Genomic DNA, 22,047 nt, shown 5'->3' on the forward strand with positions numbered 1-22,047 from the left:
TGTACAAGGTGTTCAGGACCGTGTGAAGGATTTGATCATTGTCTTCAGTGAAATGCAAGGGCATAGAGGAGTTTTCAGTGGATGAGGTAATGGTGGGGTGAATCACATTTGCAATTTGAAAAGCTTATAGCCTGAAGGTCCTGTGCTCTCAGAAGAAGGTATAAGAGAGTATTACACTAGTACAATTGAAAGATGACCAGGGGTTGGGGCGCCTGGGTGGCTTAGTCGGTTAAGCGTCCGACTTTCGCTTAGGTCATGATCTCGCGGTTCGTGGGTTCAGGCCCCGCGTCGGGCTCTGTGCTGACTGCCAGCTCAGAGCCTGGAGCCTGTTTCAGTCTGTGACTCCCTCTCTCTCTGACCCTCCCCTGCTCACGCTGTCTCTCTCTCTCTCTCCTAGAAATAAATAAAAAAAAAAAAAAAAAAGAAAGATGACCAGGGCAGAGATGAAGAAAAGTCAGTGACACTTGAGAGTGAGCTAAAAAGTAAAACAAACAAACAATAACAACAAAACTAGCAGTGGTCATGATTTGAATATCTGGAGCGAAAAGGTGGCAAGCATGGCTCAAATTTCTAGCTAGTATGTCCACACAAACTGGGGGGCAGTCACTGGAAGATGACCAGACTGGGGAGGAAGATTGCATTTGGGGAATGTATTACATTTCATTTTCCTGTGAATTCGTGGATCTCAAATAGTCACTTGGATATACTGGTCTGGTGCTCAGATGTTTGGGCCAAAGATGAAGATGAGTCGCAGGGTAATCCTGCACGGGAGACTGAAAAGGAATGTCAATGTAGGCAGGAGGAAAACCAGGATTATAAGACACTGTGGTCCCCAAGGGATGACAGTGCTGTAAGAAGAGCCTGAAAGTGTCAGGCACTGCCGAAAGTCACATGAGAAACTGACAAATACCAGCTGGATTAAGCAACCGAGACCTTCTGATGGTTGGAAAAGATGAGGGGAAAACTAGATTGCAGTGGGTTGGGGGAGAGCTGAAGAGGTGAGTGCAGATGGCCCCACATGGCTTGTACTCTTAAAGAGAAGAGAGCTATTCCCGGAGCAGCTAGACTCCGGGAGAATCTAGGAAAGTTGTCTGAGGTGGGCAAATTTGACCACCTTTTCCTACCATTAGGGCGGATAGACCAGAGATGCCTTGGCAGCTAATAAATGCCTCTGGACAACGAGGCCCGTGAGCATGTGTGAGAATCCAGATCCCATATGGATTTTCAGGGATCGATTTCTATCCGCAGACACCACACGTGTTGATATTTTCCCTGTATGTGAGCGCTGCAACACTGAGGACCATAAACACGGCATTTGGGAGTTACTGTAGCATTGGCTGAATTTTGTAGCACATCCAGTGCAAAACATTTCAGCCCAGGTTGTGGTTATTACTCAGAGCAAAGAACCGACAGAAGAGCATCGTCTTGTTCTTCTCGTTTTCTTTTTTTTTTTTTTTAACTTTAGAATGTCTTCCATGTTGTTCATGTTGAGAGCTAAGCCAACACAAATGGCCGCGGGCCCTCCGGATTTAGAAAATAGGTTTTTATTTCTCATTCCCCCCCGGCCCCCGGAGCCCCTAGTTTCCCTGCATGCAGCACTTTGATCCAGAGGCCATTGCCAACTCCTGAGCGAGTCTCAGTGGTTTCTGAGTGAGAGAACCAATTTTCCTAGAACCAACCGAAGGCCCCGCAGTGTGAGGAGACTCTCAGACCTGTGGAAGAGCCACCTAAATCCAAATGTTGCCCCTCCTCGATTTCCTCTTGGCCTTGGATGCAGAATGGAATTGGGAGCAGTTACTGTGATGGTGCCGGGACAGGCCTGGCAAGGAGCACCCGAGGCTGCGCCCCAGCCCACAAGCCATGCCCGCCCGTTGCCTTGCAGTAGAGTTCCTCCTCGGTGTCTAAGTAACCTGGGAACACAGGGACTCTCCTTATCCTATTGTGGAGTTTTTGCCTCCATGCACCTGCTTCAGAAACCCTGCACCTGTGTAGGTCAAGGGCAAGCAGTGGTACCTGTCTCCTAACACCCCCCACCATTAGGCTAAGCTTGCACTTGCTGGGGCCACGCAGCCATTTGCTTAGGGGAGGGAGGCCTGAACCTTGCTTGTGAGGGCCCGATGCCTGGAGTCCTGTCTGTCTGTCTGTCTGTCTATTTATTTCACTGAAGTACAGTTGAATACCACGTTACATTAGATCCAGGTGTACAACACAGCGATTCCACAAGTCCACACGTTATGCTGTGCTCGCTGCAAGTGTACCTTCCATCTGCCAGCCAGCATTCAGCACTGTTACAGTACCCCGTGCTGTCCCTCTCATCCCCGTGACTTACTCATTCTATAACCAGAAGCCCATGTCTCCCACTCCCCTTCACTCCTTTGGCCCGTCCCCTCACCCCCCTCCCGTCCAGCAACCACCACCTTGTTCTCTGTATTTGTGGGCCTGTTTCTGCTGCCTCTGTTTATTCCCTTGGGGTTTTTTTTTTTTTTTTTTTTAGATTCCACATATAAGTGAAATCTTACGGTATTTGTCTTTCTCTGACTTATTTCACTTAGCATGACACACGCCAAGTCCATCCTTGTTGCCACAATTGGCAAGATCTCATTCTTTTTTTGTGGCTGAGTAATATTCCATTGTAAAAGTAGACCACATCTTTATCCATTCATGTGTTGATGGGCAGCCCTGATACTTTAGACAGAGCCACTCCCCTGTGGGCAAAGTCATCTTAAGCTGAATGAGCTGTCAAAGTAAAAAGTGCATGTGGTATAAGGCTTAACACTGCTCTTCAAGTCACACACACACAAAAAAAACCCGCCAACGGCAAGACTCTAAAAACTGTGACATAAAACAATTTGCTATAAATCACTAAATAAACACCAATGGCCCACACTTAGGACATTGGGGGACAGAGCAATAAAGATGTTCTTCTCCCACCCAGGTTCTGAACCCATTTTTTAAAAATTTATTTCGGAGAGAGAGAGAGAGGCAGCGTGAGCAGGGGAGGTTCAGAGAGAGAGAGGAAGACACAGAATCTGAAACAGGCTCCAGGCTCTGAGCTGTCAGCACAGAGCCCCAACGTGGGGCTTGAACCCACGAACTGTGAGATCATGACCTGAGCCGAAGTCGGACACTTAACCGACTGAGCTACCCAGGCGCCCCTGAACCCATTTGAAAATTTAAAACAAAAGAAAAAGGCAGAGAGAGACGAAACCCCTACCTTTATTATCACAAAATCAGACATTGGAGATTGTGCCTCATGTCTGTGGGGTGGGCATCCTAATACTTAACTCACATTCAGAAGCTTTCCCGTGCAGCGGAGTGGCTGGGGGCAGCCTTCCGCCCTCCGAGGGTGGCTTTTGCATATGTCACACTTACGACATCAAGAAGTAAAGCAAAACGTGTGCTACCTGTGGGCATTCTGCCCAGTTTTCCTTCTCCACTTGCTGATCAAATTCCTGATTTCTGCCCCGAAGAGAAGTCTGTGAGGTTAAAGAGAGACCCGAAGCTCCTGGAACCCCACCCAGATGGGAGAAAACAATCAGGAGCTGAAGAAATTCCCCACACACAGCCCCCCACTGTGTCCCGACGTCCCCTTCCTGACATAATAGAAGATCAGAAATTTGCTACAGAGATGGGAAGTCATAGTTAATTCTGATGACTTCATGCACATTTTGCCAGGTGACAGCCGTATCACAGCTGACATGGATTTATAGACAGACTCAGCCTTTGCTAAGTGCCCTTCGTGTACCCTGAAGCACGTCAGGCCCTAAGAGCTTACCAGGAAGCAGATGGCCCAGTTCAGCCCTTCATCCTCGAGGGGGGGGGGGGGGGGGGGGGGCAGTATTTATGGTAATGAAATTTCCACTGTCACCGTAGGAAATGAGAAGCAAACATCTGTGAACTAAAGGCTGTCCTGAACCGTACTGGTCTTTAAAGAACCTTCCGTGTGTTTCGATCCCCTGTGTGAAGACAAAGTGTGTTTCCTTTCTCGATGTGTTCTTCTTCAGGAAGAGGGGGAGGGTATGTCATAAGAAGACTAATTTGGAGGAAAATGACCTCATGGGCTCGCAATTAAGCCGTTTCCCTCTGCATCTTGGTGGCGGAACGCATGGGCAACGGCAGGTCTGTCAGGAAGTACATGTGTACGAATTAGGAAGGGTGGGGCTGACCTCCACAGGCAGGACATTACTCTTCTTCCTCTTCCTGACCACGTTTCCTACAGCAGTCATGGTCATTGCTCAGCTTCCTGCTGGGGAAAACCTTGGACACTGCGCGACCACCTGCTTCACTGGGCAAACTAAGGACAGCAGAGTGTTGGATGCTGCTGCGAAACCCCAGCCTTGAGCTTGCGTGCAGACCCCCGTTCGCGAGCATCTGAAGTAGAGTTGGAGCCATTCTGAGTGGGGTGGGAGGCACCGGAAACGGCCCTGACCCATCGTCACTGCCTGCAGTAAAACATCACAGGCGAGTGACGTGGAGGATTCCCAGGGGCCTGCGGTGCAGAAAAGACGAGGTGACGTCATTAGATGGCATCCACAGCCAGGTGGCGTTGGCGATAGCGGCAGGCGGGAGGCCGATGGGAGGGTCAGGGTTTCGGGCAGCCGGACAGCCGTGAACTTCGCTGGGTCCCGGGCCACGGTGCCCATTCTCTTCCTCCTACAAACTACGTGCTGGTTACAGCATGGCGCTGGGCACAAAGATAATAAAGGTCGCGGCCTCTGGCTTCAAGAAGCCCACGGTCTGGTGGGTGGGTTTGATCACACCGCCCTCGGCTGGCTTCCAGGTTGGTAATGTAAGAAAGTGTGAGGAGCTAGAAGAATCACAGCCCCCGGCACTGTCTCAGACCTGGAGTGGGGAGCCCTGGGCCCCTGCGTTTTATCCAGAGTTCCCGGCGCGCAGTGAGGCGTGGGGATCGCCGGCTGCAGGGACAGTAAGCAGAGTGTGCCAAGTGCTGTGCGCATGTGCCTTGGGAACCGTGACAACACGAAGGAGGCAGACCTCTGGGGAAAAGTCAGCTTTGAGGTTCAGGGAATTTTACTGGAACTAGCAGTTGGCTCCCTTTACCTACTTTTCCGCATGGATGTCACCTCTGGTGGCTGATAACAGCAGCTGCGCAGGGCTCTCAGGGTCTGCATTCGGGCATGTTTCTGTGCTTCCGGCTCTGGCCACGTGTCCTGTGGCTCTCACCTTGGACTTCTGACTCGCCCACTGGGGACCGATGAGCTTGTTTACGCGGATCTCAGATACGTGGCGGCGGTGATGGTGGAGACCTTCAGGAAGAGCTCCACTTGGAGAATGCTCGTTCCCTGTAGTCTTCACAGCAAATCCTTTGCGCTTTCAGCATCACTGTGTTATCTCTGCCACCCCACCCCACCCCCAGGATGGGGCAAGGGTGGCTTCAGCTTGTCTTGATAGAACCTCCCCTGGGACGCCTAAGGGGCTCGTCCCAGCCCACTCAGCCTCCTGCAGCTGGACGCAGAGTTCCTAAACAAAATGGTTCCAGGTAAACACACATACTGTGTTCTCCCCTCCTGGTCTCCCTTCTCCTAGCGAGTGACCCTGGACCGTCCCAAAGAGTCCTGCTTAATCCCCCACCTCCAAGCCAGAACCAGCCCCCAGGCTCGAGCACCTGGTCCCCCTCCTGCCCTGTCTGGATGCCACTCGATGCCCACAGGGAGTATGCCTGGTACAGGCACGTGCAGCCTGTCCTTGTGACTCTGGGGGTCATGGGAACTAAGAGACTTTGGCCTTTTCCCTAAAGGGCAGGTGCGTGGCTCGCTGGGCACCTCTCTGCTGACTTGGTCAGAGCCCCGCACAGCAGAAGCCATGCTACGTGCACAGGGAGGCCCCACTTTGGGGGTTCAACCCAAGAAAACACAGGACCCCTACCTCTCCTCACATGCTGCCCCCCATGATCATATACACTGTGCCCCAGCGTCGAGGCTGAACCGCACTCTGGGGCTGGGGCGAGGAGGGGCTGGGGCCACCAGCTTCCGCTCTTGGACCCTTTCAGGTCCTGATCCTCCGTTTCTGCTTCGCCTCCGTCCGCAGAGATACTAAAGTTTGTCTAAATTTTGGAAATGTCAAAATAATGAGCAAATGAGGGAAACGTCAACAAAACGGATATGTAAAGTGTGTCCTCAAAATGCTGCTGCTTTTCAATAACCTGTAGGCATTTCGGTGTGAGAAGAATATGGAGGGATTTGAGGAATTTGCCTCCTGCAAAAACAGCCTTGATCTTGTTAAGTAAGGTGTCGCTGGGAAGAAGAGGAGTGGAGTCAGGTGTGGATTTGGATCATCTCATTGGCATAATCCATAAAAGTCATTAAGAACAGTAAATTCTATCAACACCTCTAAGGCTGGCTACAATTAATTCAGTGTTAATTAATCAATTAGCTTATTAATATTAATGTTAATTAATTCAATAGTATCACCCAGGGTGAATGAATATAGCAGATAGAGATGCTCAAGGAGTTCCAGAACTTTCTACTACTTGCCCCTCCCACAGCTTTAATGCAATCAATGGTCTCCTACCAATGTGCACCTGGCATCTTGACCAGTAGGGGGCATAAGTGAGCAACGTACTAAATGAGTGGAGCTCAGGCCCCACCTCAGTATGAGGCAACTCCAGCCAGCTCACCAGGAGAGATCAAAGAATTAGCCATTGGAATCAATTCATTCTTTTAAAAAACTTTTTTAATGTTTATTTAGTTTTGGGAGAGAGACAGACAGCACAAGCAGGCGAGGGGCGGAGAGAGAAGACGACAAAGAATCCGATGCAGGCTCCAGGCTCTGAGCTGTCGGCACAGAGCCCAACACAGGGCTCGAACCCACGAACCATGAGATCATGACCTGAGCCAAAGTCAGACGTTTAACTGACTCATCCAGGTGCCCCTAGAATCAATTCATTTTTAAAAAGCCTTTGAGGAGCACCTGGCCGTCTCAGTCCTTTAGCACGTGCAGCTCTCAATCTCAGGGTCATGAGTCCAAGCCCCACATTAGGCGTGGAGCCTAGTTAACAAAATAAAATAAAATGAAAATCCTTTGAGAGTTTACATGATTGTGAATTTTTCTTCAGTTCCCTTGACCAACTTTCCTCAGCCCCAAAAGCTGCTATAATTCTGTGAAGTGAACATTCAGAACGTTAGAAATGATTTTCATCTATTGTGAATGAACTCTGTTTACCTAGAAGAATGGTCCCCTTTGGGAAAATGTCCCAAAGCTCCAGGTCAGGAGAGAAATGGGATGGGAAGAGAGAAACAGACGCAAAGGTACATGTCTCCCCCCGCCCCTCCCCCCCAACACACACAGTCATTTTTAAGTGTTAAAAAAAATGAGACTTCTTTAAGGGGAAAGGAAGAATGAAAAGAGGGTTCCCTCGTGGAGAGACTTGGCCCTCGTGTTGTGCTGACTGTCCCCTCTGATTGATTGGCTCTATTCACATCCTTCCTTTCTGTTTCTGCGTTTTGTCTGCTCTGCTCATCGCGTGTCCCCGACTTTCCCTGGGTCCCCTGAGGGAGGGCTAAGAACACCGGCCGAGGAGAGTGTGGGTGCAGGACGGAGGCAGTGGAGCTGCCCGGACCTGTCTGCCTTGGGCGTCGTACCCGGTCCTGCCCCAGCCTGACTGTCCACCCCTCCCCGTCGCCCGGCGGGGCCTCGGCTGCCTGGGGAACGCGCCGGCCACAGCCATGGTGGGGACTCTGATCCGAGGGTGGAGGAGTCGAAGCTCCCCTCGAAGGGCTGGATCCAAACCCCTTGTTCCACGGAGCCAAGCTGGAATTCTGACTCAGGGTATGTTCGTGACAATTCTGCGGTGACTGTGATTTTTTTTTTTTTAAGGGTTCAGGCGGGTGCTGATGATCTTACAAGCTTCCCCCACTCCCCACCTTCGAATAGCATTGACAGACCTCAAGTCTGGTTCTCTTCTCAGGTTATTGTAAATTACGGCCAGCTCACTTGTGGAAGGGCTTTCTGTTGGCCTAGTCGAAGACACAGGTGCCTTCGGTTGTCACCCAGTAAAGGGGCATCATCTCCATCTGACTTGCCTTCCAGAGCTTTTATTTTGAGATATAATCTGTGTTCGGTGATACTTGTGTTTGACTAGTGAGACACAGTGGGTACTGGCTTTTGGCAAATTCTGGTCTAAATCGTATCACTGTGTTACCTCTGACGTGGGAAACGGTAAAACAGAGTTAGCTTCTGGGTGTCCTTGCTAACTTGTTTTATTTTCTGTTCCTATTGTTTAGAGGCCACAGCAGAACGAATGACCAAAACATAGCTCTCCTGGTTAACAGAGTTCAAAAGGTTACTGTGTCCCTTTCTGAAACAAATTTTCATCAGAATGAAATACTGTTGAAACACCTGAGCTCATTCTTTTCTGTCTAGACCTTGAATTTTTTAATGATACTTACTTAGAAAGGAACTGTTGGGTCTTGCTGATGATCGACCTATGAGAGAATCGCAGAGCCGGCAGAGGAAGAAAATAGGAGCCCAGAGGTAGTCAACTCCCAGGGGCTTTCTGAGCTGGCCAGCGGCCCCCCAGAATGCTTTTCTCTGACCCAGAGCCCCGGGAGCTTTTTAAGCATCAATGCAACTGTTCTTTCATTTCAACAAATTGTATCAAAAGTCAATATGTGCCAGGCACTTTTCTAGATACCGGGGCACGTGCCGATCTGTAGCTAACCTCCGACGGACCTCCAACGGAGAGGTACAGAAACTAAATGCTGTCATTTGTTTTGTCCTGACGGTGATTTCCCGCTGTCCTTTTCAGGCTGATCGTGTTCAAGAATCGAGCCAAGAGGTGATTTTGAAAATAGTCTGATAAGCAACCATTGCAAGATAGTAAATTAGTTATTTTACCAGGTCTGCAGAAGATAGAGGGCTCCTCTGTGTTCTAAACTTTCCAGAAGGATTAGTGATCCTTTGTAAAACCTAGGTATGTAGTAAGAAGTGTGAGTCATAGTATTTCCAATATTAATCAGCTGGTTCTGCTCCCGGTGAGTTTATTTAACAATAATCAGAGCTTTACATGGTGACAAAGTAATATGCAGCCTGTAAGGGATGGTGTGTTTTTTTAACAGGTTTCTTGAGATATAATTTGCATGCTGTACAATCCACCCATTTAAAGGGTATGATTCAATTGTTTCTGGTGTGTTACCTTATTCAGTTTTTCAAATTATGGTAAAATATATATAACATAAAATTTGTCACATTAAACTGTTTTTCAGGATACCATTAAGTAGCGTGAATTATATGCACAATGTTATGCCACCATCGTCACCACTGCCTACCTCCCAAATTTTTTCATCACCCTGAACAAAAATTCTACAACCATTAAGAAGGAACAATTTCTCCCCTGCCTCCATGCTTGGTAACCTCTCATCCACTTTCTGTATATAAACTTACCTCTTCAAGATACTTCATTTAAGTAGAATCATATAACAGTAGGCCTATCGTGTCTAGCTTATTTCACTTAGAATAATGGCTTCAAAGTTTGTCCCTAGCATGTATCAGAACCCTTTTATGGCTGATGCAATAGTAGGCTTTCATTCCCTCCTATTTTATTCTGTCTCCCCTAAACATACCTTAACTTCGAACTTAGTGACGAAGGAATCTTCCTGTATTCTCTGTCTGATAATATTTTTATATTTAAGTTGTTTAAAGCATGAAGAGACTCTTCAGAAGATATTTATTTTCAGTAGTTCTTTAAAGGTAAGGGCCATAGATTGATCTTTTCAAAAATCTTTTTATCCTAATGCTCAGTCCAGGTCCTGACACAGAGTAATTAGTCCATAAGTTTCTCTGGAGATGGACTGCTGAATGGTTTGTAAGGTTTTCTTTGGAGGTGCCAGGAAAGAGACTTTAAATAAAAAAGAATATGGTTTTATTTATTTTTTTAAATGTTTTATTTATTTCTGAGAGAGAGAGAGAAGGTGTGAGCAGGGAAGGGTCAGAGACAGGGGGAGACACAGAATCCAAAGCAGGCTCCAGGCTCTGAGCTGTCAGCACAGAGCCCGATGCAGGGCTCGAACCCATGAACCGTGAGATCATGACCTGCGCTGAAGTCAGACGCCCAACTGACTGAGCCATCCAGGCGCCCCAAAAAAATATGGTTTTAAAAGATTTTTAAAGAATATGGTTTTTATGCTTTAGTTCTTTATTCTCTGGAACAATGATTTTTCTTTTGACATAAAAATTAATAGTTATCATCAGGGCACCTGGTGGCTCAATCAGTTAAGCCCTCCTGACTCTTAGTTTTGGCTCAGGTAATGATCTCCCAGTTTGTGAGTTTAAGCCCCGCATCAGGCTCTGCGCTGACAATGTGGAGCCTGCTTGGGATCTTTTCTCTCTTCCCCTCTTTCTCCCTCTCCCTTTCTCTGTGCCACTTCCTGGGTCACACACACTCTCTCTATCAAAATAAATGAACTAGGGAGCCTGGGTGACTTAGTCGGTTGAGCGGCCAACTTTGGCTCTGATCATGATCTCACAGTTCAGGAGTTTGAGCCCCTCATCCAGCTCTGTGCTGACAGCTCAGAGCCTGGAGCCTGCTTCAGATTCTGTGTCTTCCTCTTTCTCTGCCCTCCTGGCCTCACACTCTGTCTCTCTCTTTCTCTCTCTCAAAATAAATAAACATTTAACAAAATTTAGTAAATAAACTTTTAAAAAAAAGTAATAGTGGTAATTATTTCACACTCGGTAGAACCACAAAGTATGAAGAGTAGATCTGTTATATAATATAAACATTTCACTGTGAAACGGTAAAAGTTGATTCAAGAAATTTGGCAACACCTAGTTCCTGTCTTTCGTGAATGTTTAGTGATGTCTTTTAATGAGAGTGATTGGAGTGTCCCAGCCGCTGAGCAGTGTGACCTGAGATGGGCCTTATCAACTCATAACCGCCCTCGCCGTGCCTGCCTGGTTCTTTCTTAGCGCTGCTGAGCTCAGGAACTGAGGGCAAACTGAGGCAGAAGCTGCTACGCCTGGAGAAGCCCTTTTCCACCTCCCGGGGGGTAAGGAAATGGAAAGCAAAGGCAGATTTGGGTGATTTCACAGTTTTGATCTTTAAATACAAAATGTAACTATACCGCTACCAGTTCTGTCCAAATAAAGTCAGGATGCCTACCTTTATATGGGTAGCATATAGCAGGCAGCCCCCTGCTCGGCACACTGGAACACGCTGTAATTGTGCTTGGACTATTGCAGAAGATGTAAAGGACGGGGCAGGAAGGCTGAGGAATGCAGAATGATGCCCCGGACGAGGGCTTGAAAACCATCACAGGCGTCCTGGCTATAGATGATTACCTCACCCCCTTTCTCAAAACCTCATCAAAGATGAACAGTTGCAAATTTTAAATTGCAACTAAATTGTGTGCTTTCTTTGAGAGAATTCCTGTTCATTTTAGTTCATGCATTATTTCAGAAACTCTCTTCTTTGTTGAAGCCCCTTGACCACCTGAAAGACTTGGCTGTAGTGCAGCATGCATCATTCATTCACTTTCCCCGTGGTCCTCCTCATCTAGATGATGACCCAGGTAGAGCCTGATGGCTTGCTACTCTCTGAATCCGCCATGCCCAATGTCCTATGTAGCCTAGGCACTCGATGACTATTTGATAGCCAGTGACTTCAGAACCATGAAATGCAAGGTGGCATAAAGCAAGGAACCTAGTTTCATATACGGCCTGTGTAATCTATCTTGATGCTTTGTAAGTCATACCAGGTACTTAAGTTATTATTGCTTTTTACATTTCAAAGGCATACAGACTACCATTGGCCTAGATATAAAATAATAATTTCTGACTGTAGAGCTATACACCCTGTAGTCTAAAAGAAAGCCCTTCCTTCCTCATTTCTCAGTGACAGCCTGTAATCATCTCGGAGTGATTTTTAGGATTCTTTCTAAACCACCATTCCCTTCATTATGTCGCTGGGAACAGCTTCTCCTTGTATCAATGGAATGATTGACATTCCTTCCCAAGCCCAACCACCCACCTAGTAAGAAGAGATAGCTGTAAATCTCAGCCAACTTTCTTTTTCCTCGATTATGCTGGGTAGAGAGTCAGATGATAAAGTCAGATAACCTACCAAATGCTTATTGAGGACTTAGGAGAAGTTTCAGGTGCCTATGAAAGAAGGTATAACTGAGTTCTACCCAAACCTGATTTCCTTATTCAGCTCTAGAACAGGCTTCAAGGAACAGAGACTGGGTGCCTCTGGGTTCATGTCCAGCCAGGACATGGCCCATTTCTTTCTTTAGGACTGGGAAGAGTTTGAAGAAGCCTGGTTAGGCTTCTATAAATTCCAACTGGAATTTTTAACCTTACTCCATACTTGGTTTAGCAACTTTGGACATGGATAGATCATGCTAGAAAGATTTTTTAAAAAATTACTAAGGCTCATCCTTTTTTTATTGAGGCATAATTGACTTATAACATTAGTTTGAAGTGTACAATGTGATGATTCAGTATTTTGCAAAATGATCACTCTAAGTTTGGTTAACATCCATCACCATACATCGTTCCAGAATTTTTTTCCCTTGTGATGACAACTTCTAAGATCTATCTAAAGCTTACCCTTGACTTCAAAAGAGTATTTACGATCTAGGGAAAACAAATGTAAAGAAATGCAACAAATATAATATGAATAGACAGAATTAAGTAAGTGCTGAAGAGAAACAAACGATTAATTTTAAGAGACAGTATAGAGTTTCCCAAGGAAGTAGAACTTAAGTTGGGCCTTCCAAACCATTGAGGACAATTGAAAGTCTGAGATTAAGGCTAATAGGAAATATTAGCTCTTGTTCCACTTCTAGTCTCTTTTATCTCATGAAGGTCCTACGAAGTCAAAGTGAAGATGTAAAATTCCTTATATACTCTGAGGGACAATTAGATTATATAAGCAGATTCAAAGGCCCCAAGTACCCTGGGATCTCCATATTTACCGAGCAGTGGGAAGCATCCCGAGGGCAGGCACTAGACTGAACAAACACACAGATGTGTGAAAAGCTGTGGCCTTAGTGAGTAACAGTGAGTTGCCCGGTATGGCTGCAGTTCTGGGCCAGACCCTGGAAGGTCTAACTGCCAAGAGAAGGAGTGGGCTGGATTTTCAGATCAGAGGGAACTCTATCAAGCTTTCCTCCAAGAGGATAACCTACATCCAGAGTTTTAGAGGAGCGTCATGAAAAGAGACGGCTTGAGGAAGCAAGAGATTGGATTTAGTAAGAGTACTCAGGAGGTTATTGCAGTGATTCAGGTCAAAATCACGAAAGTAACAGCAAGCAGAGACGGGATGGAGAGAAAAGACATAAACTTAACGGATTCTCTTTTATGCCTGTGGAAAAGTTATCATGGAGAGTGTGTATTGGGCTCATTGTCTCAATGATTGTATCTGTGGGATTTTAATTTATAATTAAATTATAATTGACATATTGTAAGTGACAGAGTGATAACACAGACAGACGGATGCCACTTAAAGGAGATTTTTTATTACTTAGATTTCCCAAGAGGAGGGGCATGGCCCGCCATGCAGGGTCACATGGGGAAGCACCAGTGTCAGTCGGGAGGCAGAAGGGAATAAGGGGCAAGCCTAGGCCGAGCCTTTATTGGGGTTTCTGTGGGGTTGCCCATGCAAGGCAGGGTAGGCTAAACAGTCTGGGATTGGCTAGTTTGAATAATCCCAGCAGGCCTTGGGGTGTAGAGGTTGTCCCTAGTTGTCTGGACCCAGACCCTGGGTTGCGTAGAGCAGGGACGTATTAGTTTGGTGCATAAGAGTCAGATAAAGAGGTAGTTCCGAGTATGGGCTCTGGATCGCAGGGGAGGTGTAAACGACTTTGGCTGTTAGCTTGGCCCTGTAATTAACAGAAGACAAATACAGAAGCTAAGAAAACACAAGTTAGAAAATCTATGTACCAGGACTCTTGGGTAAATGCTTTATGTGCTTCATCTCATTTAATCCTCTCAGCAATCCGCCATATACGCTAAATTGTCCCCTCTTTACACTTGAAGCAACTGAGACCCAAAGTAGGTCAACAGGTTGACAGCTTACCCAAGTTCACACAAGTAATAATGATGTTTCAAGCTGGATTTAGTCCTCGGCGTTGTCCGTTCCAGCTTCTTGCTACTCATGTCCGTGCTCTGTTGCATGTGCCCATCTCTGCTTGATTATTCTTCCTCACTCTGGGCTCGGGATGTGAGACTAGCCCTCCTGAGAAGGAAGTGGTGGAAACTTACAGAAACTTCCCCAGACCTCACTGGGCCAAGGAACAGAGGCAGATTCACGTGGTCCACACTCTCTCCGCAAGTTTTTCTGTTTCCACCTGCTTTGTCAGAAGAGTGTAAAGATTCCTGTATTGTACACAGGCAGCCTACCATTCAGCATGTGAAAATTAAATAAATAAATCGCATGACTTAATCACTGTCTTCTCTCTTCCTGGAAATTGCTTCTTGACTTTTGGCATCTCTCTCTCTGATCATTCTCACTCTGGGACTTGGAAGCTCTCATGTCAGCAAACAAAGCCTTTGGCCCATTGCTTCCTCTGTAGTGTCATCAGTCAATGATCCTAATTGCCTATGGAATAATCTCTGAATTCCCTGGAATGGACTGTGAGGTTCTGCATGAGTAACTGCCCTGTTTGGTCACAGTCCAACACCCTTCCGTGGTCCATGCCAGCCATTCCCCGTGAGTTCTCTCTCTTCACAGCTGCCATGGCTTTGTTTTCGTGGACTCAGCTGCCTTCTCACCCCCTCTTTCCATGCCTCTTCACACACCACTTGCCTGAGGAGTCAGCCCAGGGCTCAGCCTCTGTGGGAAGATGTCCACAGCACATGTAAATCATGCGTCTGTGAAGCATGTGATTTGCGCAAGCCGTGAGGGGGACACAGAGCGTGAGAGGCCCAGGTCAGGGGTTCAGGGAGTTCATGACTAGTTTGAGAGGCGGGGTAACATGGAATAAGATGCAAAGGACACGTCAAGAAAATGGAGAGTGAGAAGCTGTTCCCCCACCAGACCGGCACCCCTTTGTATGTAGTTCTTAGTTTGCTGCTCTTGGTCTTTCTGCCTGCTCCTGACAGTTCACCTAGGAGCCTAGACTCCAACATGACTGTGAACCCTCAGAGAGAGGCACTTCAAGTCCAGTGATAACAGACTTTGCTGAAGGAACATGACAGAAGCTGCTGCTTTCTCTCCACGATTAGCTCAGTTATGTGTGGCCAGTCCCCGTCCTCACGCGCAGAGCTTTGCACAGGGAGTTATCCAGGCCCAGGGAGAAGTCTCAGTCCCAGCATCAGACTGGCTGGTTCAGACACCACTTTGACCACTTCCCAGGTGTATGACTTTGAACATTACTGAATCTCTCAGTGCTTCATTTTTCTCAAGCGCAAAATAGGGGTGATAGTAATACTTTCCTCACAGACATGTGAGAACGACGTATTAAAAAATCTCCAAAATGGCACCTGGCACATAGAAATCAGAAGTGTCCGCTCTCATTATTAGCTATTACTGTGTGGTCTTCGTGACTGACTGATGCCTGTCTTTTAGGTGTGTTCTGGTCAATTCCTAGTAGCCAGGGCTGACTACCCTTCTACGTTATCACTTATCTATCTTCCGTGTTAGGAAGTTTTTACAAAATCGTTTAAAAACGTCAACATAGACATTTCCTCTGGAACGCTAGAGTTATTGGTGTTTTATTATTCCTACATTGGCATTTTAATAGCCAACAATGGCTTTAAGAGAATTGGGAAGACAGGCACCGTCCGTTAGTCTCCATATTGGAGTTCCTGTTGTGTTTTTGTTTCCATGCCAAGCTTTTCTTTTTTTTTTTAAAGTTTATAAGCTTTCTGCTTCATGGTGAGATTCAGCAACAAGTTTCCGTTCCAAAGAACAATATTTGTCCCACTTGAAAATTGACCCCGGTTTCCATTTTCATTACGGAGAAGTCGCTCAGCGCTTTATGCTTCTAGACCTCGAATTGAGCTTGACGCTTTTGCATATGTAATTTTTCACATTTGACCATTTTGAGAAACTTCTCAAAAACTGTAAATATAGCACATTGTCCTTTGGCTTTTTGTTTGTCTTTGCCCTTTGGCTTTTAGATGCTGAGTCGTCGCCTTTAGGTGGCCTTCATTTGAGATAAGGGTGTAGAAAATGTGAGGCATTTACTAGAAATATTAAATTTCTCTGTAGTTTCTTTTATACAGACTAGGATCCTTGACTGCAGAAAGTATTTGTTCCTTACAAAGAGCACTTCTGATTCCCCTTTCCTTGCAGTGTTAAAGTACAGGAATGGTTAAGAACACTAACACTAGAGGAAGCAGATCTGGAGGGAGCCCTGGCTTTGTGCTTACCAGCGGGGGTGACTTGGGGTGTGTTACGTACCTCGCAGGAACCTCAAATTGCCCACTTTTGAAATGGGGATAATCAGATTCTTACAAGGACTGAATGAAACAGTGCATTTCAAGTGCTCACAACAGTGCCTATCAAACACAGTGCTCACATGGTCATTACTGTTGGACTGCAGATATCTGACCCTCCGGTTTCTATGATGAATTCTATCTGGGTGTTGATGATTTCTCAAACCAACATGTGCCCTTCTTGAATGGAGGGGGTTTTGTGTGAAACTGTAGAGTAACCAAGTACAGTCACAGTATTTAGGAAGAAAGAAGGGAGACAAAGCATTAAAATAATTCAGATTTAGAATTTTCACCTTAAAAGTGTGAATTTATGGTTTTCTTGGCGACTTTTACAACCAATTAGGTGACCTTGGGGCACTTTCGATAAAGTTATTTAGGGAGGCCAGAAAACTGGTTATCAGCCTAAAATGGTGTCGAAAGCCCTGGCTCTATATCAAGGCTGTGATGAGGAAGAATTCAGATTACAGAGAATATTTTAGAATACTTTCCCTCTGTAAATATTTGTAAAAGTCCACATATCCTTCAAATTATGTCTTTGATGGTTTAAGTTGAAAGTCTAGGAGTCTGGCAGTGAAATTCACCCTAAAACCAAGAGACCTTTGGTAGCACCGTGGGCGGGAGCAGCAGAGAGCTTCAGAAGGGAGGTCTCTCCCCCTGTCCCCAAAGCCACGAGCCACTTCAGGTCTGCAGGGCCGCGGGGCTGGCAGCTCTGGAACAAAATATGCAGGTTTCAATTGGAAATCAGAGGATGACATTTAGACATGTTCATCTTGCACTGAAGCACTTTGAATAACTAGTTACCCGCACCCACAAATGCACCTACCTTGGGGACACATTCCTTGGGGACACATTAGTGCATGTTCCCATGGTCTGTTTTTCTTCAGCCCCGCTGGTTGAGCTCACTTTGTGGCTGTGTTCCTGAACACCAACACCTCTATGCAAAATGCATGGAAGGAATCTGAAGCCAACCAGGGTTTGAAATAATGAATCCCTGATTCATGAGCATGTTTTTATAAGCACTTTTTAAAGTCCAGAGATAGAAAAATCTGTGCAGGAGAGAAAGGTCTCAAGGTGAATACTTTAAAGGTCTTCTTAGTGTGCGTGAGACTGAGTCCAAGCATAGTATGGGAGGGAGGTTTTAGAAATCCCTTTGAAAGCTTTTATAGAGGTGGCTTTCTCTTTACCTGTTAGTAAATAGAAAACTTTGTTGTATTTCAAAGGATAGAATTACTTTTTATTCTACTTTAATAACTACTAAGAAAATAGGCTATGGTCAGTGAAAAGCTCCTTGGTTTTAGTTATTTTGATGGTTTTTAATTTTATATATGCACACATTTATATGTATATGTATATATGCACCCATGCGTGCATACATAATATAGGTGTGTCTATGTGTACACACAATGTGCTACGTTTTGTTAAAGATTGATTGACAACTCTATGTTACTATCAGAAGTACTTTTAAAGGTATAAATAGTTTTGGCAGTTCTTTCTGCCCACAGGTCCTGTCCCATGCTTTAATAAAAACACCTTTTTTTGCACTGAAAAAAAAAATGTATGTATGTACATATATACATACACACATACTTTTAAGCGTTTTAAAATTTCTCCAGAAGCTGAAATAGAATGTATTTGATGGTTTGATTCTGAAAAAGTAAGGACCATCACAAACAATTTGTAAATTCTTGAGCTTACGTAAAATGGATAAAATAGTAAATTTCAAACTACTTAGACACACAGAGCAATTCAACAACACGCTGTAGGCAACGGAGAGAGCACTGAACTTGGAGTCAGGCCTTCAGCTCTTGAGCTCTATGCCTTGGGCAGTTTATTTGGATGCTGTCCAGTATCCTCAGAATCTCTGTGAGTGGCCAAACTTAGGGCACTAGCCCTTAAGGAGAGAGTCCCAGGTGGGCAGGGGTGGTTGGGGTGGGGGTGGGGTTTTCAGGACACTCAGCTGGGACGGGCAGGGATGCCTGGGGACCAGGGAGGCTGCGGCAGTGTGGTCCTGGGCAAGCTTCTCCTATTTCACAGCCTTGCCTAGGGCTGGCCCTGGGGGGGGGGGGGGGAAGCTCTCTGCAAAAGTTCTGCTTGGTCATTTAGAATTCGGATGACCCCAGCGGGGGTCACCAGCCCTTTGTGTACAGTGGAAGGGAGTTTGGCTGCTCCGCCTAGTGAAACATCTGTTTACTCTGGCCACCCTTGCCGCTGGGAGACCCACACAGACAGCTCCCCACCGTGCAAAAGGAAAATGCCGCTTTTTGTTTCCTAAAATCAGAGCTGCTTTCTTAGGGCAAATTGTCAGATATGTTACTGCACCATTACCTGCTTAGGAAAGTACTTCTGGTCCTTTTTGATCAGCTTGGAGAATCTGCCTCTTAAGAGCTTCTGAAGACATTCTGTTCTTCTGGTGGGCTGCTGCTGCTTTTTTTAAAAAAAATATTTCATCTAAAGACCAAATATTGGCAAATGCATCAAATTGGGAGGTCCATTGTGAACTACCTTGTGTTATGTCAATTTTGAAAGATAGTTGTTAATTAAGGAGGTTGTTGGCATATTAATGGTTTAACTTATTTTTTTAAAAAATTTGTTTAATGCTTACTTAGTTTTGAGAGACACAGAGCACAAGCAGGGGACGGGCAGAGAGAGAGAGAGAGAGACATAGAATCCAAAGCAGGCTCCAGGCTCCGAGCTGTCAGCACAGAGCCTGATGCAGGGGTCCAACCCATGAACTGTAAGATCATGAGCTGAGCCAAAGTCAGATGCTTAACCAACTGAGCACTCAGGTGCCCTGGTTTGACTAACCTGACTATATATTACAAAAATAAGATACACAATAGAACCTTACCTATCCCAGCTAATTAAAATATTCTATTTTAATATTTCCAAATATGTATGTATATGTATATATATATGCGTATATATATATGTGTGTGTGTGTGTGTATATATATATATGAACAAGAATGTTCAAGGAAGAATATTTGGGGAACCTTTAATGACTTGATAAGACTAAGTTATAATGAATACAATAATGGGGGCTTCTAAAGATTACTTAGGGAAAGTACCAAAATCCAAGTGCCTCCTACATGCCACTTCAGGCCTGGCAATATAGAAAGTTCTAAAGCTCCTCATTTAATCTTTTATGGATTGTGATGATTGTGAAGATTGGGTGTGAGTTTGGGTGAGTCTGGGATGAGTGTATGATAACCCTCCCCTTATCCATAAGGCGGATGCCTAAGGCCACAGAGAGTCCTGAACCCTGTATATACTATGTACGTGCACACCTCTGATAAAGTTTCAGTTAAAAATTAGGCACTGTACAGATTAACACCAATAACTAATAAAATAAGACACCTGTAACAACCTATGGCAATAAAAGTTCTGTGAGTGTGGCCTCTCTCTCTCACAACATCTTATTGTACTGCACCCACCTTGCTTCCCGTGATGATGTGAGATGATAAGGTGCCCACGTGATGAGGTGAAATGAGGGGAAGGAAATAGGCATTGTGACCTCGCGCTAGGCTGCTCTTGACCTTCTGACGCTCCATCAGGAGGATCTGTTTCTGGATCATGATGGACCGCAGGAAACTGAAGCCGTGGATAAGGGGCAGCTACTGAAGAACAAATCTGGGCTTCACCTCTCACTTCACTTACAGATGATTTGAAAAGCAGGTTAATTTGATTGTAATTATTAAGCATAATCTCTGGGAGGAAAGTCTTTTAAAGGTCTTTTTTTCAAGGAGAGTCTTATTTATATAGTTGATGTGCTTACCATTTCTCTTTTTCTCATGGCTAGTAACAAGGCAAATTTCAAAGTACCACCAGACAGTTTGACACTGGCAATGGTGTTCATTGTCTTTACATCTCCCTTTGGTTTCTTCTCTTTGTTTTTATGACCTTCAGAACCAGAGCGCACCTTAAACCTGATAAGGGTCGAACGTACTTCGTGGTCTGGACTGATGTCAATGTCCTGGTTTTGTTTCTGTACTACGGTCACATAAAATGTGACCATTGGAGGAAACTGGATGAGGGTATAGGAGACCTCCGTGTATAGTTTTTTGTTTTCTTGCAGCTTCTTATGGATTTATACTTATTTAAAAAATTTTTTAGTGTAGTGGTTTAAAAAAATTTTTTTAATGTTTTATTTATTTCTGGGAGAGAGAGAGACAGCGTGAGCAGGGGAGGGTCAGAGAGAGAGGGAGATACAGAATCTGAAACAGGCTGCAGGCTCTGAGCTGTCAGCACAGAGCCCGACACGGGGCTCGAACCCATGAACCGTGAGATCATGACCTGAGCCGACGTCGGCCACCTAACCGACTGAGCCACCCAGGCGCCCCTAATGTAATTGTTTTTTAGAACCCTTAGCTGAAATCTCTAGTGCCTAGCAAGTATTCTGAAAGGTACTTTGGTTCAGTAAGTGACTACCAAGTATTAAGTCCTGTGAGGCTTTGTGGGTGACAGATAATTACCTTATAAATGTTGATACTCCATAAATGCTTCTTGAATGTCATGCTCTTTAAATCCCCTTGCTCATGGGGAGTTCTGGTTATGAGATCTGTCTATTCACTCAGATCATGCCATTTCACCCTACCATCCTGCCCGAGCAAATGGGCTAACCCTTGGGCTCTCTTAAATAATAGGAGCAATAATGTTTCAAGCTGGCTGGCACTCTGGGCGCACTCAACGTGTGCCAGGCCCGGTCAACCTTACGCTCATTAAATTGCTTAAGCCTCTGAAACCCCCTTGACAACATGAAAACTAAGCAATTTTAAATGTGGCAAGTTTAAACAATAATTAAACAATATCACTACTTTCAAAATAGTCCACTCTACTAGGGATCTTAATGAAAGATCCTCTTCGGATCAAATAAACAAAAAATTTCCTTTTGAATTATAATGTAAACAAAAGAAGACTTTGAAATTGTCTCATTGTCCTTTCTTTCTGAGAATAAATACTGGCAGTTATCCATGACCCCTGCTTCTTTTGCTAAAACTCCTGCTAGGATTAGCATTAAAAGAGCCAGATGTTAGATTATAAGTTTTTGGTCACTAGCTCAGAGTGGGAATAATACTTACTATTGGCAATAAGCAGGTTTGTATGGTTTCAGATTGGTTGGGTACAGAGGTAGGTAAAGAGGACCATAGGGAAGTGCCAGCATTACAGTGAATCATGATGTAATGTGCCTGCTTGCCAGGAAGAAGCTTCCAGATGTCTCAGCTAAACTAGAAGGAGGAGAGCATCCGGTGACTGTGTCCAGGACTGCTCTAGCCCGCCGCCCAGTCTCCCTCAGACTCGCACTGTTACAGAGCAGCTGGAATCCACCATTTACTGGGAAGATACAAAGTGAGGAGAGCCAGAGCCTCATTCTGGCTCAGAGAGTGACTAACTAGGTCATTGGTTCTTCGAGTGTATTCCCAAGACCAGAAGCATCAACACCATCTGGGAACTTGTTAGAGATTCTCAGGCCCCACCCTAGACCCTCAGAGTCACACCCTGGGGTGGGGCCCGGCACTCTGTGTAGAGCAAGCCCCCTGGGCGATTCCGATGCCAGCTACCCTGTGAGGGCCGCTGGCCTCGCTCACCTTGGGCGATCATCTTTCCAGGCTTTAGTTTCTTCTTCTACAGAATGAAGGATTTATAGTAA

Source organism: Hyaena hyaena, unplaced genomic scaffold (assembly GCF_003009895.1).
Source record: "Hyaena hyaena isolate Hyena2069 unplaced genomic scaffold, ASM300989v1 scaffold_184, whole genome shotgun sequence".
Classification (NCBI taxonomy): domain Eukaryota; kingdom Metazoa; phylum Chordata; class Mammalia; order Carnivora; family Hyaenidae; genus Hyaena; species Hyaena hyaena.